The sequence below is a fragment of the Arachis duranensis genome, chromosome 5 (genome assembly GCF_000817695.3).
Source record: "Arachis duranensis cultivar V14167 chromosome 5, aradu.V14167.gnm2.J7QH, whole genome shotgun sequence".
NCBI lineage: Eukaryota > Viridiplantae > Streptophyta > Magnoliopsida > Fabales > Fabaceae > Arachis > Arachis duranensis.
In genome coordinates, this window is record NC_029776.3 from 51,519,741 (window position 1) to 51,537,751 (window position 18,011).

Below are 18,011 nucleotides of genomic sequence, written 5' to 3' on the forward strand. Positions count from 1 at the left end.
GTCTTATATTGGTTGTCAAAATTCATTTAAAAATCCATGAGATTTGCTTTATTACTACTATTAGAGATTAAAGAGAGAGGGTATAGAACATGGGTTGCCTCCCGTGAAGCGCTTCTTTAGTGTCATTAGCTTGACGTTTGGTCCTTGTCAAGGTGGTTAGTAGTGCTTAAAATCTTCCCCCCTTGCAGTGAATCTGTTTCCATTGGCCTTGTTGACAAGTTCCACATGCTCTAAGGACAAGATTTTGTTGATGGTGTACACTGGAGGCAGCTGGGATGGAATAGTGGGGAGGTGAGGTGGTATAGATGGAAAGTATGTAGAGACCACTTTATCTCCTGGAGAGAAACCTTCTGTAGGGATTTTCTTGTTTTTCCATCCCCTTGGGACCTTTTTTCTTGAGTCCTTTGATGTCGCTCTGCTACTTGTGGTTTTTCCTTTGAGGGAAGTTTTGTTGCTTGTCTCATACGACTCTGGTGGGTCTGGTTCCTTTTGAATTACACTTGGCTGTTGCTCCTTCTGATCACATTGGTTGTTAGCCACAGGAGTTCTTAGAGGTAGTGCTTGAGCTCCCTTGTTTGACTCTTCCTTCAGCTCTTTGTTATCATGATCTGCTTCTTGTGAGAGTTTGAAAACATTGAAGGTGAGCTACTCATCATGTATTCTCAATACTAGCTCTCCTCGCTCCACATCTATAAGTGCTCTGGCTGTGGCTAAGAATGGCCTTCCCAGAATGATGGGGTGAATAGGATTCTCATCCATTTCCAGGATGACAAAATCTGTGGGGAGGAAGTAGTTCCCAACCTTTACTAACACATTCTCAACCACTTCTATTGCCTGTTTTTGAGTTTTGTCAGCTAATTTGATGATTACATCTGTGGGTGTTAGCTCATTGATTTGAAGCTTTTTCATGAGAGATAGAGGCATTAGGTTGATACTTGCTCCCAAGTCACAGAGTCCCTTATTGATCATTGTTTCTCCTATAGCACAGGGAATGTGAAAACTCCCTGGATCCTTCTTCTTTGTGGGTGGCTCTGTTTGAATGAGAGCACTATAATCCCTGTTCATCTTTATTGTTTGTCCACCCTTCAATGAACTCTTTCTGGCTAGTAGCTCCTTTATATACTTGATGTAAGAAGGCATTTGCTGGAGGGCCTTAATGAATGGTATATTTACATCAAGAGATGCAAACATGTCGAGGAACCTTGAATACATTCTCCCTGCTACACCACCCTTAAGCCTGTGGGGGAAGGGTGCATATGGGTTCAGTATCTCCCTCTCCTTCAGCTCTTCCTTGAGTGTGAGTTGAGGTGCAGAGTTTCTTTCTTCATGATTTTCCTTTGGACTGTCTTGGAGGTGTTCTACTTCCTCCATACTCCTCTCATCACTTGTGGTGATCATCTTACATTCTTCCCACCCTACTTTCTTTGTTTCTCCTCTTGGGTTCTTCTTTGTGTCACTTGGAAAACCATCAGTCAGTTTGGGAATTTGTTGAGCTAGTCACCCTACTTGAGACTCCAGTTTCTTGATGTTTTCCCCTTGGTTTTTGATATTGGCTCGTACTTCCTCCTTAAACACCTTATTGTCTTGGATTTCTCTACATAGGTCTTCAAGTAGAGTCTCAATCTTTGAAAGTCTATCCTCGGTTAGTGATGGTGGGTTGGGATTAGGTAGTTGTTGATAGGACCTCTGTGAGGGATGTTGGTGGGTTGCATTATTGTTGGGGTTGTGGTTGTGGCGTCTTTGATCTTGGCATTGGTCTTGTTGATTTCCCCACCTAAAGTTGGGGTGATTTCTCCATCCAGAGTTGTAAGTTTCAGAGTATGGATCATGGATTTGTCTAGGTGAGTTTCCAACATAGTTGGCTTGTTCCCAGTCACCTTCTTCTCCTATATTCACTCATTCTTGAGCTGGTGATGAAGTGATGACTGCTCCAACTTGGTTTTCCTCCACCTTCTTGGTAAGATCTGCTAGCTGCTTGGTGATCATCTTATTTTGAGCTAGCAATGCATCCATGTGGTTCAGCTCCATTACTCCTTGAGTATTGCTTCTTTCAGAGGCATAGAAGTAGTCATTCTCAGCTACTGTTTCAATGACATCTATGGCTTATTCAATGGTTTTCTTCTTGTTTAGAGAGCCCCCTGATGAATGGTCTACAGTCTTCTTTGACTCATAAGAAAGACCTTCATAGAAAATGTGAAGTTGAACCCATTCATTGAACATGTCTGGTGGGCATCTTCTTGTTAAGTCCTTGAACCTCTTCCATGCCTCATAGAGAGTCTCACCATCTTGTTGTCTAAAAGTTTGCACCTTAGTTCTCAACCTATTAATTCTTTGAGGAGGGTAGAATCTTGCCAAAAATTTGTTCACCACATCTTTCCAATTTGTAAAGCTCTCCTTTGGGAAGGATTCAAGCCACTTGGATGCTTTGTCCCTGAGTGAAAAAGGGAACAAAAGCAGCCTATAGACATCCGGGTGGACTCCATTAGACTTCATAGTGTCACAAATTCTCAGGAAGGTGGTTAGATGTTGGTTGGGGTCTTCTTGAGCACTACCTCCAAATGAGCAATTGTTCTGAACAAGGGTGATTAGCTGGTGTTTTAATTCAAAGTTGTTGGCATGTATGGTGGGCTTTTGGATGCTATTTCCACAGTTTCCTGGATTTGGATTGATGTAGGAGCCTAGAACTCTCCTTTCTTGCCCAGCATGGTTTGCAGGGCCTTCTCTAGCATGGTTGTGAGCTTCTCCTTCATGATTATTTTCCAAGTTCTCCTCCATGTTGGTTTCAAAATACTCTTCCTCTTCCTCAGCACCAACAACTCCTTTCCCTCTTGCTTCCTTCCTTAGTCTCCGGAGGGTTCTTTCAGGTTCTGAATCGAAGGAAGTTGAAGCTCCCCCTCTTCTGCCTATCATACAACTAACAAAACACATAGCAAGAGATGAAATAAAGAGGTTATTCTTATTAGATTGATTGTTAGTGTGAGTGGTGCAAATTATCAAATAGTTAGTGGGTTAGTGAGCAGAATTGTAAATAATAAAGAAAGAAAGAAAACAGAGGGGGTATAGGGGGTGAGGAAGAAACGGAACAAACTGAAGGTAAACAACTGAATAAAGTAAACAAACAAAAGAAAAAATGCTCAATCTAGTGAACTTCCAACTTAATCATTGTTGATACAAAACCAATCCCCGGCAACGGCGCCATAAACTTGATGCACGAAAACTTGTCTCTCAACAAATTTCCCTTCGGCAAGTATACCGAATTGTCGTCAAGTAAAAACTCACAATAGAGTGAGGTCAAATCCCACAGGGATTGATTGGTCAAGCAACTTTAGTTGGAAGAATATGCTAGTTGAGCTAAACAGAAGGTAGTTTGAGAATTGTAGAAAATTAAATGGCGGGAAAGTAAATAGCAGAAAATAAAGTGCAGAATCTTAGATGGGGAATGAGCATGTAAATAAATGGCAGAAAGTAAAGAGAATGGGTAAGATCAGAAATGGGGAATTCATTGGGCTCAGGAGATGTTGTATTCTCCGGATCAAATTCATTTTCATCTCTTCCTCAATCAAAGCTTCTATTAATCTCCTTGGCAATCTTAAGTGATTGGGTTCCAATTCCTTGGCAACCCAATCTCCCTAAGCTTGAACAATTACCCAATTTCTTGATTTAATTTCTCATGGTAAGAGATGAAGTGTGGTCACTGATTATACCACATGTATTTCCAAATCAAAGTGTTGGGAGGATTACATGTCACTATATCCGCCCAGACCCCAATTTGATCCAACATGACAAAGCAATTCTAGCATGATCTCCTCATCCTTTTTCCAAGGCTCAGAGGAGATCCAATTATGGAGAGTTTCTTTTCCAAGACAACTAACCAATTGAATTAAGATCAAAAGCTTTCTAGTAAATCAAAAGAGAAGAAAGAAGAAGAGAATGAAAACTATAATTGATCCATCAAATTACAATAGAGCTCCCTAACCCAATGAAAGGGGTTTAGTTGTTCATAGCTCTAGAAATGGAAAATGGTAGAAAAGAATACATTCTTAGCTAAAAGTGCAGAAAAGTAAATATACAGAGGGTAGTTCTCCAAAGTGCCAAGTTTTTCTATAGTTCAAAACTACTCCTATATATACTACTTCTCTTGATCTTCTAGTGAGTTCTTCAAGTCTTGGATGTGGGCCTTAGATATTAAGTTGAAGCAGTTACAATCTTTAGTCGGCTCAGCTTGCAGAAAAGTATGAATTAGGCATGGGCGTTAGTGAAGTTAACGTTAAGTGACATTGTGGGTTCGAGAAGGTTAGTGGCAATCACCTTTTTCACTAACGTTCCAACCCCATATAACCCACGTTAACTCCAACGTTAGTGGCACTAACGTGACCACTAACGTTGCCTTATAAACCTTCGTAAGCGTTATTGGGACTCACCTTTCCCAATAACGTTGCCTTGTGCCCCTTGTCCCTACGTTAGAGTTCACGTTAGTGTAACAAACGTGGCTCTTAACGTGGGTATGCCTCATCTTCGAGAGCGTTAGTGGCACTCACATTTGTCACTAATGCTCCAAGTACCCCTACTCTCCACGTTAGAGCTCACGTTAACTAAGTTAACGTGGCCACTAACGTGGTAGTGAATGCCATCTCCAACGTTAGTGACAAAGGTGAGTGTCACTAACGTTGGCTCATCAATCTTAGATCCACGTTAACTTTCACGTTAGTGGTCTTAACGTGACCACTAACGTGGGCAATGCTAGTTTGATCCAACGTTAGTGACAAAGGTGAGTGTCACTAACGTTGCGATTGTTCCTATCTTCCACGTTAGAGTTCACGTTAACTTAACGTGGTTCATTGCCACATTTTGGAGCGTTAGTGGTGTTCACGTTTACCACTAACGTTGGAGCTCTCTTTGTCTCCACGTTAACTACCACGTTAACCTAGTTAACGTGGCAATTAACGTGGGCTTATGATGGCTTCGCAGGCGTTATTGGTGATCACTTTTCTCATTAACGTTGCAAGCTTTTTCCCATTCCACGTTAGTCATCACGTTAACTAGGTTAACGTGGCTACTAACGTGGTTCTTCCTTGCTTCCTTTGTCCTGAAATCAAGCAAATAAAGTGCATCAAAGCTCTAGTCAAAGTCATGAGATTATGCATCAACAATTTGTCATTCAATTCTTGCAAAATCCTCATGAAATCATGTAAAATTCACAATAGTTGCTTGAATCAAGGTGTGAGTGTATTTTCATCCAAAACTTGCCTTATTCTCTAAGAAAATGCATGAAACTACCCTAAAATAGTAAAGAAAAGGTCAGTGAAACTGGCCTAGATGCCCGGGCATCACATATGAGTCTTAGCCGTGGCCCTAAGCATCTTGTTTTCCAATATTACCACCGGATACTAAATGCCACAGACACATAACTGGGTGAACCTTTTCAGATTGTGACTCAGCTTTGCTAGAGTCCCCAGTTAGAGGTGTCCAGAGTTCTTAAGCACACTCTTTTTCTTTGGATCACGACTTTTACCACTCAGTCCCAAGCTTTTCACTTGGACCTTCATGACACAAGCATATGGTTAGGGACAGCTTGATTTTAGCCGCTTAGGCCAAGATTTCATTCTTTTGGGCCCTTCTATCCACTGATGCTCAAAGCCTTGGATCCTCTTTACCCTTGCCTTTTAGTTTAAAGGGTTACTGGCTTTTTGCTCTTGCCTTTTGGTTTAAGGAGCTATTGGCTTTTTCTGCTTGCTTTTTCTTTTTCTTTCTTTTTTTTGCCTATTTTTTTCCCAAGCTTTGTATTTTTCACTGCTTTTTCTTGCTTCAAGAATCAATTTTATGATTTTTCAGATTATCAATAACATTTCTCTTTTTTCATTATTTTTTCAAGAGCCAATAATTTTAACATTCATAAACTTCACTATAAAAAATATGCACTGTTCAAGCATTCATTCAAAAAACAAAAAGTATTGCCATCATATCAAAATAATTGACTAATTTCAAGATAGAATTCAAAATTCATGTACTTCTTGTTCTTCTGCAATTAGAAACATTTTCATTTAAGAAAGGTGAATGATTCATGGGACACTCATAGCTTTAAGACATAGACACTAGACACTAATGATCATGTAATAAACATAGACAAAACATAAAGCATAAAAACCGCAAAACAGAAAAACAAATAACAAGGAAATTAAAGAATAGGTCCACCTTAGTGATGGCGGCTAGTTCTTTCTCTGGAAGATCCTATGGAGTGCTTAAGCTCCTCAATGTCTCTTCCTTGCCCTTGTTGCTCTTTCCTCATGGCTCTTTGATCCTTTCTAATTTCATGGAGGATAATAGAGTGCTCTTGGTACTCCATCCTTTGTTGCTCCATATTGGAACTCAATTCTCCTAAAGAGGTGTTGAGTTGCTCCCAATAGTTATGTGGAGAGAAATGCATCCCTTGAGGCATCTCAGGGATTTCTTGATGAGGAATTTCCTCATGCTCATGTTGAGGTCCATGAGTGGGCTCTCTTGTTTGCTCTATCCTCTTTTTAGTGATGGGCTTTTGAGAAAAATTTCTCCATCTCCCATGACTCGGAGTTGGAAGCAGTTGCCTTCCCTTTTCCTCTTTCTAGAGGTTTCTCTGGCCTTAGGTGCCATTAATGGTTATGGAAAAACAAAAAATAACGCTTTTTTCCACACCAAAATTAAAAGGTTTGCTCGTCCTTGAGCAAAAGAAGAAAGAAAGGATGAGGAGAAAAAGAAATGAAGGAGATGAGCTGTATTTATAGGGTAAGAGAAATATGGGATACGTGTGAGAATGGGTGGGTTTGGGAGGGAGATGGTTTGAATTTGAATGGGTGGGGGTAAGTGAGTTGTATGATGGGAAATAGTGGATGGATGTGAGTAGTGAAGAGGTTTTGGGAAAGAGGGTAGGATTTGATAGGTGAATGGTGTTTGGGAAAGGGTGTTATGGAAATGTGGGAAGAGGAGTGAGAATGAGTTGGGGTAGGTAGATATCCTATGGAGTCCACAAATCCTGAGGTGTCAAGGATTTCTCATCCCTGCACCTTTCTGGCGTTTAAACGCCTTCTGTGTGGCATTTCTAGCGTTAAATGCCATGCTGCTGCCCATTTCTGGCGTTAAACACCAGTCTGGCTGCCAGTTCTGGCGTTTAACGCCCAGAATGCTGCTAGACTGGGCGTTAAATGCCCATTCTGCTACCCTTATTGGCGTTTAACGCCAGCCAGACACCAAACAGCCTTTTCAAGCATTAAACGCCAGTCTGTGTGCCATTTCTGGCGTCTAATGCCCAGAATGGTGCTAGACTAGGCGTTAAACACCCAATTTGCTAGCCTTACTGGCGTTTAAACGCCAGTAAGCTCGTCCTCCAGGGTGTGCTATTTTTTTATGCTGTTTTTTATTCTTGCTTTAATTCTGCAGCTATTTTTGTGACTTCACATGATCAACAACCTAAAGAAAACAATGACTAACACTAGAAAATAAAAATGAGAAAGTAGTTAATATAGATAAATAAAATTAGATTGCCTCCCAATAAGCGCTTCTTTAATGTCAATAGCTTGACAGGAAGCTCTTACAGAGCTTCACAGATGCTCAGAGCATGGTTGTGGCCTCCCAACACCAAACTTAGAAGTTAAGTGTGCGGGTTCTGTCTGACTCTGTTTTGATTGAAGCTTTTCATGCTTCTTCTTTATGTCTACAGAAGAAGATTCTTGAGCCTTAAGCACATGGTAGTCCTCATTCAATTGAAGGACTAACTCTCCTTTGTCCACATCAATCACAGCCCTTGCTGTGGCTAGAAAAGGTCTTCCAAGGATGATGGATTCATCCTCATCCTTCCCAGTGTATAGGATTATGAAGTTAGCAAGGACGTAAAGGCCTTCAACCTTCACTAAGACATCCTCTACAAGTCTATATGCCTGTTTCATTGATTTGTCTGCCATCTCTAGTGAGATTTTTACAGCTTGTACTTCAAAGATCCCTAGTTTCTCCATTACAAAGAGTGGCATGAGGTTGATACCTGACCCCAGGTCACACAAAGCCTTTTCAAAGGTCATGGTGCCTATGATGCAAGGTATTAAGAACTTTCCAGGATTCAGTTTCTTCTGAGGTAATGTCTGCCAAATCCATGTGTTCAGTTCATTGATGAGCAATGGAGGTTCATCCTCCCAAGTCTCATTACTAAATAACTTGGTATTCAGTTTCATGATTGATCTCAGATACTGAGCAACTTGCTCTTCATCAATGTCTTCACCATTTTCAGAGGAAGAATATTCATCAGAGCTCATGAATGGCAATAGTAAGTTCAGTAGAATCTCTATGGTCTCTATATGAGCCTCAGATTCCTTTGGTTCCTCAATAGGTAACTCCTTATTTGTCAGTGGACGTCCCTTGAGGTCTTTCTCACTAGGAATCACTGCCTTTTCACTCTCTCCAGGTTCGGCTACTTTGGATGTTGCACTCTCTTTTGGAATTCTCTTCTGTATTGCTTTGGAGAGTACTAGGAGGAATTTCAGTAACTCTTTTACTCAGATGACCCACTTATCCCTCTAAATTTTTTATGGAGGACCTTGTTTTAGTCATGAAACTGAGAGTGGCCTTAGATAGATCAGAGACCATGTTTGCTAAGTCAGAGAGGCTATGCTCAGAATTATCTATCTGCTGCTGAGATGATAATGGAAAAGGTTTGCTATTGCCAAACCTATTTCTCCCACCATTATTGTTGTTGAAGCCTTGTTGAGACTTCTGTTGATCCTTCAATGAGAAATTTGGATGATTCTTCCATGAAAGATTATAGGTGTTTCCATAGGATTCTCCCATGTAATTCACCTCTTCCATTGTAGGATTCTCAGGGTCATAAGCTTCTCCTTCAGAGGAGGCTTCTTTAGCACTACCGGATGCAGCTTGCAATCCAGTCAGATTCTAAGAAATCATATTGACTTGCTGAGCCAATATTTTATTCTGAGCCAATATGGCATTCAGAGTATCAATCTCAAGAACACCTTTCTTCTTAGTCATCCCATTATTTACAGGATTTCTTTCAGAAGTGTACATGAACTGGTTATTTGCAATCATCTCAATGAGTTCCTGGGCTTCTACAGGAGTTTTCAGATGAAGAGATCCACTAGCAGAATGGTCCAATGACATCTTGGACAATTCAGATAGACCATCATAGAATATACATATGATGCTCCATTCTGGAAGCATATCAGAAGGACACCTTTTACTTAATTTCTTGTATCTTTCCCAAGCTTCATAGAGGGATTCACCTTCCTTCTATTTGAAGGTTTGGACTTCCACTCTAAGCTTGCTCATCTTTTGAGGTGGAAAGAATTTGGTCAAGAAAGCATTGACCAACTTGTCCTAAGAGTTCAGGCTTTCTCTAGGTTGTGAGTCCAACCATGTTCTAGCTCTGTCTCTTACAGCAAAGGGGAAAAGCATAAGTCTGTAGACCTCGGGATCAACCCCATTGGTCTTGATAGTATCACAGATCTGCAAGAATTCAGCTAAGAACTGATGAGGATCTTCTGAAATTAGAGAAACTAATTGAGGCTTAAACTCAAAGTTGTTTGCTCCAATGGCAGAAATAGAGATGCTTCTTCCATAGAAGTTGGAAGTTGGTGTAGTATAGTCACCAAGTATCTTCCTTGCATCTCTTGCATTGTTGTTGGGTTCGGCTGCCATGTCTACTTCTTTTTCGAAATTCTCTGAAATGTCCTCTCCGGAGTGTTGTGCTTTAGCTTCTCTTAGCTTCTTCTTCAAAGTCCTTTTAGGTTCAAGATCAGCTTCAACAAGAATGTTTTTATCCTTGTTTCTGCTCATATGAAAAAGAAGAGAACAAAAAGGGAGTAGTGAATCCTTTATGTCACAGTATAGAGACTCCTTGATGTGTCAGAGGAAAAGGAGTAGAAGAATGAGAAGAGAGAGGAGGTGAGTTCGAAAATTTTTTTAGATGAGTGGAGGAGGAATGTTAGCAATTAAATAAAATAAATAGAAAGAGATGAGAGAGAAAGAGTTTTCAAAAATTTAAAAGAAATAACATAAAATTAGAATTTAAAACAATTAGTTAATTAAAAAGATTTTTGAAAAAGAGGTTAGTGATTTTCAAAAATTGGAAGTGGAAAAATAGTTAGGTGGTTTTGAAAAAGATAAGAAATAGTAATTAGTTGAAAAAGATTTGAAAATAATTTTGAAAAGATAAGAAGTTATAAAAAGATTTTGAAATCAAAATTTAAAAAGATATGATTGAAAAAGATTTGATTGAAAAAGATATGGTTTTAAAAAGATATGATTGAAAAGATATGATTGAAAAAGATTTGATTTTTATAATTGATGACTTGACTAACAAGAAACTAAAGGATATGATTCTAAAATTCAAAGATTGAACCTTTCTTAACAAGAAAGTAACAAACTTGCAATTTTTTGAATCAAAACATTAATTGTTAGCAAGGATTTTTGAAAATGTGGAAAGATAAGATTTTAAAATCATGATTTAAAACATGAAAATTTGAAAAAAAAATTGAATTTGAAACGAAATTACCTCCCCTGTGTCATCCTGTGTTAAACGCCCAGGATGCTATCCATTCTGGCGTTTAACGCCTAGAATGCTACCTCTTTGGGCATTTAACGCCTAGCCAGATACCCTGACTGGCGTTTAACGCCAGAATTCCTTCCTTACTGGGCGTTTTTCTAAACACCCAGCTTTTTCTCTATGGTTGCTCTGCTGTATGTTCTGAATCTTCATTTCTCTGTATTATTTACTTGAAAAGAGATATTTTTTATTTTTAAATTTTTAATGAAGAGAGAGAAAAACAACAAAATGAAATAAAACATAAAAATGCATGATCAAAACAAGTAATGCATGCAAGGACACTTTGAATATCAAGATGAACACTAAGAACACTTTAAAGATCATGATGAACATCAAGGACATATTTTTGAAAATTTTTAATTAAAGAAGGATATGCAAGACACCAAACTTAGAAATTTTTAATGTTTAAACACTATGGATTTGAAAATGTATATGAAAAACAAAAAAATACACAAAACATGAGAAGTTAAAGATCAGAACAAGGAAAATCATCCAGAACAACTTGAAGATCAATGAAGACATGCAATTGACACCAAACTTAGAATTTGACACTAGACTCAAACAAGAAACATAAAAAAAATTTTTTGTTTTGTTTTTTTTTCATGGTTTTATTAAATTTTTTTTTTGTATTTAGTATTTTTTTCAAAAATAAAAATGAAAGAAAGCTTAAACATAAAATAAAATTACCTAATCTAAGCAACAAGATGAACCGTCAGTTGTCCAAACTCAAACAATCCCCGGCAATGGCGCCAAAAACTTGGTGCACGAAATTATGATCACACTTTTCACAACTCCGCACAACTAACCAGCAAGTGCATTGGGTCGTCCAAGTAATACCTTACGTGAGTAAGGGGTTGATCCCACGGAAATTGTCGGCTTGAAGCAAGCTATGGTCATCTTGTAAATCTCAGTTAGGCAGATTCAAATGGTTATGAGATTTTGATAATTAACAGATAAATAAAACATAAAATAAAATAGAGATACTTATGTAATTCATTGGTGGGAATTTCAGATAAGCATTTGGAGATGCTTTGTTGCTTCTGAACCTCTGCTTCCTTATTGCTTCCATCAAATCATGCGCACTCCCTTCCATGGCAAGCTGTAAGTTGGTGGATCACCGTTGTCAATGGCTACCATCCGTTCTCTCAGTAAAAATGGTCCGGATACGGTTCTCACCGCAAGGCTAATCATCTGTCGGTTCTCACTTGTTGTCAGGAGATGCTAGTCAAATGCATGGATCAGAGACCCAAGAGAATATTCTCCAGCTGGTGTCCAATGACTATGTTGAACATTATGTAGACCGCTTGTGGTTGTCAAGCACGCAGATCTTGGCTAAGCGAGTACTGAAGATAGTGGGTGATTGTCACGGGTCACATCTTCAGTTTGACTTAACTGAATTAAGTACAAGAGTATATCTTGGAGAATAAGTAGGCGTGAATTGAAGGAAAAACAATAGTACTTGCATTAATTCTTGAGGAATAGCAGAGCTCCTCACCTTAATCTATGAGGTGTAGAAACTCCACCGTTGAAAATACATAAGAACAAAAGGGTCTAGGCATGGCCGACTGACCAGCCTCCCAAATGGCATAAGAATTTGAAACCAGGGGAAGAAGACCTGATCAAAGGATTGAAAGGTGGTCCAATAGATCCCATACAATAGTCAAAAAGTGCTATTTATACTAAACTAGTAACCTAGGTTTACAGAAAATGAGTAGATAGTGTAGAAATCTACTTCTGGGGCCCACTTGGTGTGTGTTTGGGCTGAGCTTTGAAGCTTTCACGTGAATAGGCCATCCTTGGAGTTAAACGCCAGCTTTGGTGCCAATTTGAGCGTTTAACTCCAGCTTTGGTGCCAGTTCTAGTGTTTTACTCTAGAAAAAGGTCTCTGGTGGGCGTTTGAACACCAGTTTGGGCCATCAAATCTCGGGCAAAGTATGAACTATTATACATTTCTGGAAAGCCCAAGATGTCTACTTTCCAACGTAATTGAGAGCGCACCAATTGGACTTCTGTAGCTCTAGAAAATCCACTTCGAGTGCAGGGAGGTCAGAATCCAACAGCATCTGCAGTCCTTTCTCAGCCTCTGAATCAGATTTTTGCTCAGGTCCCTCATTTTCAGCCAGAAAATACATGAAATCACAGAAAAACACACAAACTCATAGTAAAGTCCAGAAATGTGAATTTTTCATAAAAACTAATAAAAATATACTAAAAAGTGACTAAAATATACTAGAAACTACCTAAAATCAATGCCAAAAAGCGTATAAATTATCCACTCATCAATCATCCTCCAACAACACTCAGGGTCTTCTAACTGAGGGTGCTTGTCACCATTTTATGATGTTGTCTCCACGTGCATCCTACACCCTTCGATAATGCATCGCAGTAATTTCAAATGGTGTATTAGGTTCAAGTATCGTGAGTACTGGTACCGAGGTTAATCTTCCTCTCAAGATTCTAAAGTTTTCTTCGCATTTAGGCATCGACACACATGGTGCATCCTAGCATACTAATGTAATTTTAGGCAATACGATCGGCGAGAATTAAGGCCCCAACACTCTTCTTGGTGTCGCATTCTTACACGGTTCATCTTTTGCGTCCAGAGGTCCTGCTCTAAGGAACTAGCCTCTTAATGGTCATATCTAGAAATTGTATCAAATACTAAACTAAGCTCGAGTTGATTTTTGAAAAGGTATTAGGCTCAAGAAGCGATTAAACAGCATAAATGGTGCTCATTAGAAACAAAAAAGATGTCTTACATGAGGTTCAAGCTAATTCTTAGAGAATAACAAAATGTACAACAAAATAACTAAGGTGCATCTCAAGAAAGGAAGCTAGACCAAAAACATTTGATAGCAAGGATGAGGCATATTGAATCAAGTAAGCTTCAGCTGACCTTGAAAGATACAAAGTTGAGAAGAGAGCACCCAACCTTAAGCAAATTTCCTAGTCTCAAGAATCATTTGTCTATACCAAAAAAAGCTCAGGCTCACCCCTAGATGGACAGATTCAAATATAAATATATGCACGTAATAAGGGGGTTAGAATCTTAGATGATAAACCATTCATTGTTCAAGAGAAGAAGGAATCTGAGACAAAATTCCATTGCAGATTACAAAAGGAAAGATAGATCGAGTCGCGATTATTCACCGGTACTCTCTCTCTCTCTCTCGCATACAATCTACTACTATGGTCTTCCCTTTCTACTGACAAAATGGGTGTTCTCCATAGGGTAGCACTCGATCGAACAGATTTTATCTTTCATTACACCCTTCAACCAAATCCTAAGCTTAACACTAAGCTTGATCTTTTTAGTCTTACATCCTCATCCCTAGCGCAAGCTATAAATAAATGCGGTGTTTCAAAATCACATACTACAGTTTAAATTTTGGTTATCAATTTCGCAATTACCTCAACCCTGCTGATTCGATCATCCTCCATCTTGAGTCCTTCCCTGTGGACAATTCCTGGATACGTGCCCTGGTAACCCGCACTTGTAACATACTCCTAATCCAAAACGACACGGCCTATCCGGATGGTAGCGCCCACACCTCTGACAAGTCAGATCCTCTGTAGTAGCTCTTGTTTGTTTTCCTCTACCGTCTCCTCAGTAATCGTCATTTGTTTCAACCTGGTTCCGACCATGAGGAAATTGTTGAGCGTATCCTCTTCTGTTGAATTCTTGGCCCCTTGGTGCCAAATTTTAATTGTGGTCTCTTCGGTAGAATTCTCGGTTATCGTTCTTTGCCACGGTGGCCTTTCTCACACATTCTTCAGTAATTCGGCTCTTGTTCACAAGTTCGGAAAATACTCTAATCTCCATCAGCCCAACGGAGCTCAGAATGTCACTCTAAAGTCCTCCTTCATACTTAATAAATTTCCATTCAGCAAAATCCTCCGAAGCACCTTGACAATTTCGGGAAAATTGGCACAGTTCTTTGAATTTGTTCGTATACTCAGCAATCAACATTTGCCCCTATTTTAACTACAGCAATTCAAGCTCCTTAGCATTCCTGATTGAATTAGGGAAGTATTTTTGATAGAACTCATTCCAAAACACCTCCCACGATATCACAGTGCCGTCTGGTTGTAGAATATGTTGTGTTCCCTGCCACCAGTATTGAGGTTCACCTTGTAACTGGTAGGTCGCAAACTCTACCCGCTGTTCCTCGTGAACCTGTTGATCTTGTAGAGCCTGCTCCATTGCTTGGAGCCAGTTGTCAACCTCTGTAGGGTTTGTAGTTCCCCTGAAGGTTGGAGGATGCACCTTCAGGAAAGTAGCAAGTGTCATCGGCCCGTCATTCCAATTATTACCTTTTCCATGGTTCGCCTGATTTCCTAGCACTTCGGCTGTCGCCTGCATAGCCGCAACCATGTTTTCCAGGGAAGCCATAAAGTCCACAGGGTTGTTCCCTATCATTTCAGGATTTGCATTGCCTAATCTACCCCTGCTTCGCCCACGACCGCATTCGCGAGTCGACATCAGGTTCCTGTTCACATCAAACAAGTGATATTAAGTTGATCTGTCTCAATTTCGCAACTCTAGTGCTTCAAAGTCCCAAATGCATGCTCATGAAAATTAATGCCATATATATCAGTTAGATAACCTAATTTAGCATGTATAGACACTTAGAGTATACCCAAGAGTATAGTCACTCCATCTCTCAGGCTCTACTGGAACGAACTACTCTGATACCATAATGTAGCACTCTACCACACAGAATCTTATGCTTAAGTCATAAGACAGAGGTGGTGAGGAGTAAAATTTTATATATAAATATAGTTGAAAAGAACTTTTCTCTAGGAGCCTTCGAAGAAAAGTTTAAGCAAAAGCGTTAAATAAAAAAGACACAACACTCACGTCAACGATAGCGTCACCAAAGAAAGAGTAAGTGGTGCACAAAATTGTGATCATCAATGGCGCCATCAACATGGTACGCTCAATTGCAATCTCAACTCTTTATCACAACTTCGCACAACTAACCAGCAAGTGCACTGGGTCGTCCAAGTAATAAACCTTACACGAGTAAGGGTCGATCCCACGGAGATTGTTGGTATGAAGCAAGCTATGGTCATCTTGTAAATCTTAGTCAGGCAGACTCAAATGGTTATGGATGATTTATGAATAAAGCATAAAATAAAGATAGAGATACTTATGTAATTCATGGGTGAGAATTTCAGATAAGCGTATGGAGATGCTTTGTCCCTTCCGTCTCTCTGCTTTCCTACAATCTTCATCCAATCCTTCTTACTCCTTTCCATGGCAAGCTGTATGTATGGCTTCACCGTTGTCAGTGGCTACCTCCCATCCTCTCAGTGAAAATGTTCAACATGCTCTGTCACAGCACGGCTAATCATCTGTCGGTTCTCAATCAGGTTGGAATAGAATCCAGTGATTCTTTTGCGTCTGTCACTAACGCCCAGCCTTCAGGAGTTTGAAGCTCGTCACAGTCATTCAACCATTGAATCGTACTCAGAATACCACAGACAAGGTTTAGACCTTCCGGATTCTCTTGAATGCCGCCATCAATTCTAGCTTATACCACGAAGATTCTGATTAAGAAATCCAAGAGATAAACATTCAAGCCTTGTTTGCTTGTAGAACGGAAGTGGTTGTCAGGCACGCATTCATAAGTGAGAATGATGATGATCATCACATAATCATCACATTCATCATGTTCTTGGGTGCGAATGATTATCTTAGAACAAGAATGAGCTGAATTGAATAGAAGAACAATAGTAATTGCATTAATACTCGAGGTACAACAGAGCTCCACACCTTAATCTATGGTGTGTAGAAACTCCACCGTTGAAAATACATAAGAACAAGGTCTAGGTATGGCCGAATGGCCACCCTCCCAAAGAGGGTTCAATCATAAAAACATGATCAAAAGATCTCTGATTGAAAGATATCTGATTGAAAGATCTCTGATTGAAAGATGAAAATACAATAGCAAAAGGTCCTATTTGTAGAGAACTAGTAGCCTAGGGTTTACAAGGATGAGTAAATGACATAAAAATCCACTTCCGGGCCCACTTGGTGTGTGCTTGGGCTGAGCATTGAAGCATTTTCGTGTAGAGACTCTTCTTGGAGTTAAACGCCAGCTTTTATGCCTGTTTGGGCGTTTAACTCCCATTCTTGTGCCAGTTCCGGCGTTTAACGCCGGGCAGTTTTGAGCTGATTTGGAACGCCGGTTTTGACCATCAAATCTTGGGCAAAGTATGGACTATTATATATTGCTGGAAAGCCCAAGATGTCTACTTTCCAACGCAGTTGAGAGCGCGCCAATTGGGCTTTTTTAGCTCCAGAAAATCCACTTCGAGTGCAGGGAGTTTAGAATCCAACAGCATCTGCAGTCCTTTTCAGCCTCTGAATCAGATTTTTGCTCAGATCCCTCAATTTCAGCCAGAAATTACCTGAAATCACAGAAAAACACACAAACTCATAGTAAAGTCCAGAAAAGTGAATTTCAACTAAAAACTAATAAAAATATACTAAAAACTGACTAAAACATACTAAAAACATACTAAAAACAATGCCAAAAAGCGTATAAATTATCCGCTCATCACAACACCAAACTTAAATTGTTGCTTGTCCCCAAGCAACTGAAAATCAAATAAGATAAAAAGAAGAGAATATGCAATGAATTCCAAAAACATCTATGAAGATCAGTATTAATTAGATGAGCGGGGCTTTAGCTTTTTGCCTCTGAACAGTTTTGGCATCTCACTCTATCCTTTGAAATTCAGAATGATTGGCTTCTTTAGGAACTCAGAATCCAGATAGTGTTATTGATTCTCCTAGTTAAGTATGATGATTCTTGAACATAGCTACTTATTGAGTCTTGGCTGTGACCCAAAGCACTCTGTCTTCCAGTATTACCACCGGATACATACATGCCACAGACACATAATTGGGTGAACCTTTTCAGATTGTGACTCAGCTTTGCTAGAGTCCCCAATTAGAGGTGTCCAGGGTTCTTAAGCACACTCTTTTTGCCTTGGATCACAACTTTATTTCTCTTTTTTTTCCTTTTTTTTAATATTCACTGCTTTTTCTTGCTTCAAGAATCATTTTTATGATTTTTCAGATCCTCAGTAACATGTCTCCTTTTTCATCATTCTTTCAAGAGCCAACATTCATGAACAACAAATTCAAAAGATTTATGCATTGTTTAAGCATACATTCAGAAACCAAAATATTGCCACCACATCAAAATAATTAATCTGTTATAAAATTTAAAATTCATGTAATTCTTCTCTTTTTCAATTAAGAACATTTTTCATTTAGGAAAGGTGATGGATTCATAGGACATTCATAACTTTAAGGCATAGACACTAAGACACTAATGATCATAAGACACAAACATAGATAAACATAAGCATGATTTTTCGAAAAAAAATAAATAAAGAACAAGGAGATTAAAGAACG

The 18,011-nt window shown here is 39.3% G+C and overlaps 2 non-coding genes across 2 annotated transcripts; both read left to right on the forward strand.

The window, feature by feature from the left end:
• The first annotated feature begins 2,218 nt into the window (after positions 1-2,218).
• On the forward strand, positions 2,219-2,322 carry LOC127747887 (small nucleolar RNA R71). Its single transcript, XR_008009834.1, has one exon. It is a non-coding gene; the product is annotated as a small nucleolar RNA R71 (small nucleolar RNA).
• Positions 2,323-9,189: 6,867 nt separating this feature from the next.
• On the forward strand, positions 9,190-9,297 carry LOC127747868 (small nucleolar RNA R71). Its single transcript, XR_008009815.1, has one exon. It is a non-coding gene; the product is annotated as a small nucleolar RNA R71 (small nucleolar RNA).
• Positions 9,298-18,011: the final 8,714 nt, after the last annotated feature.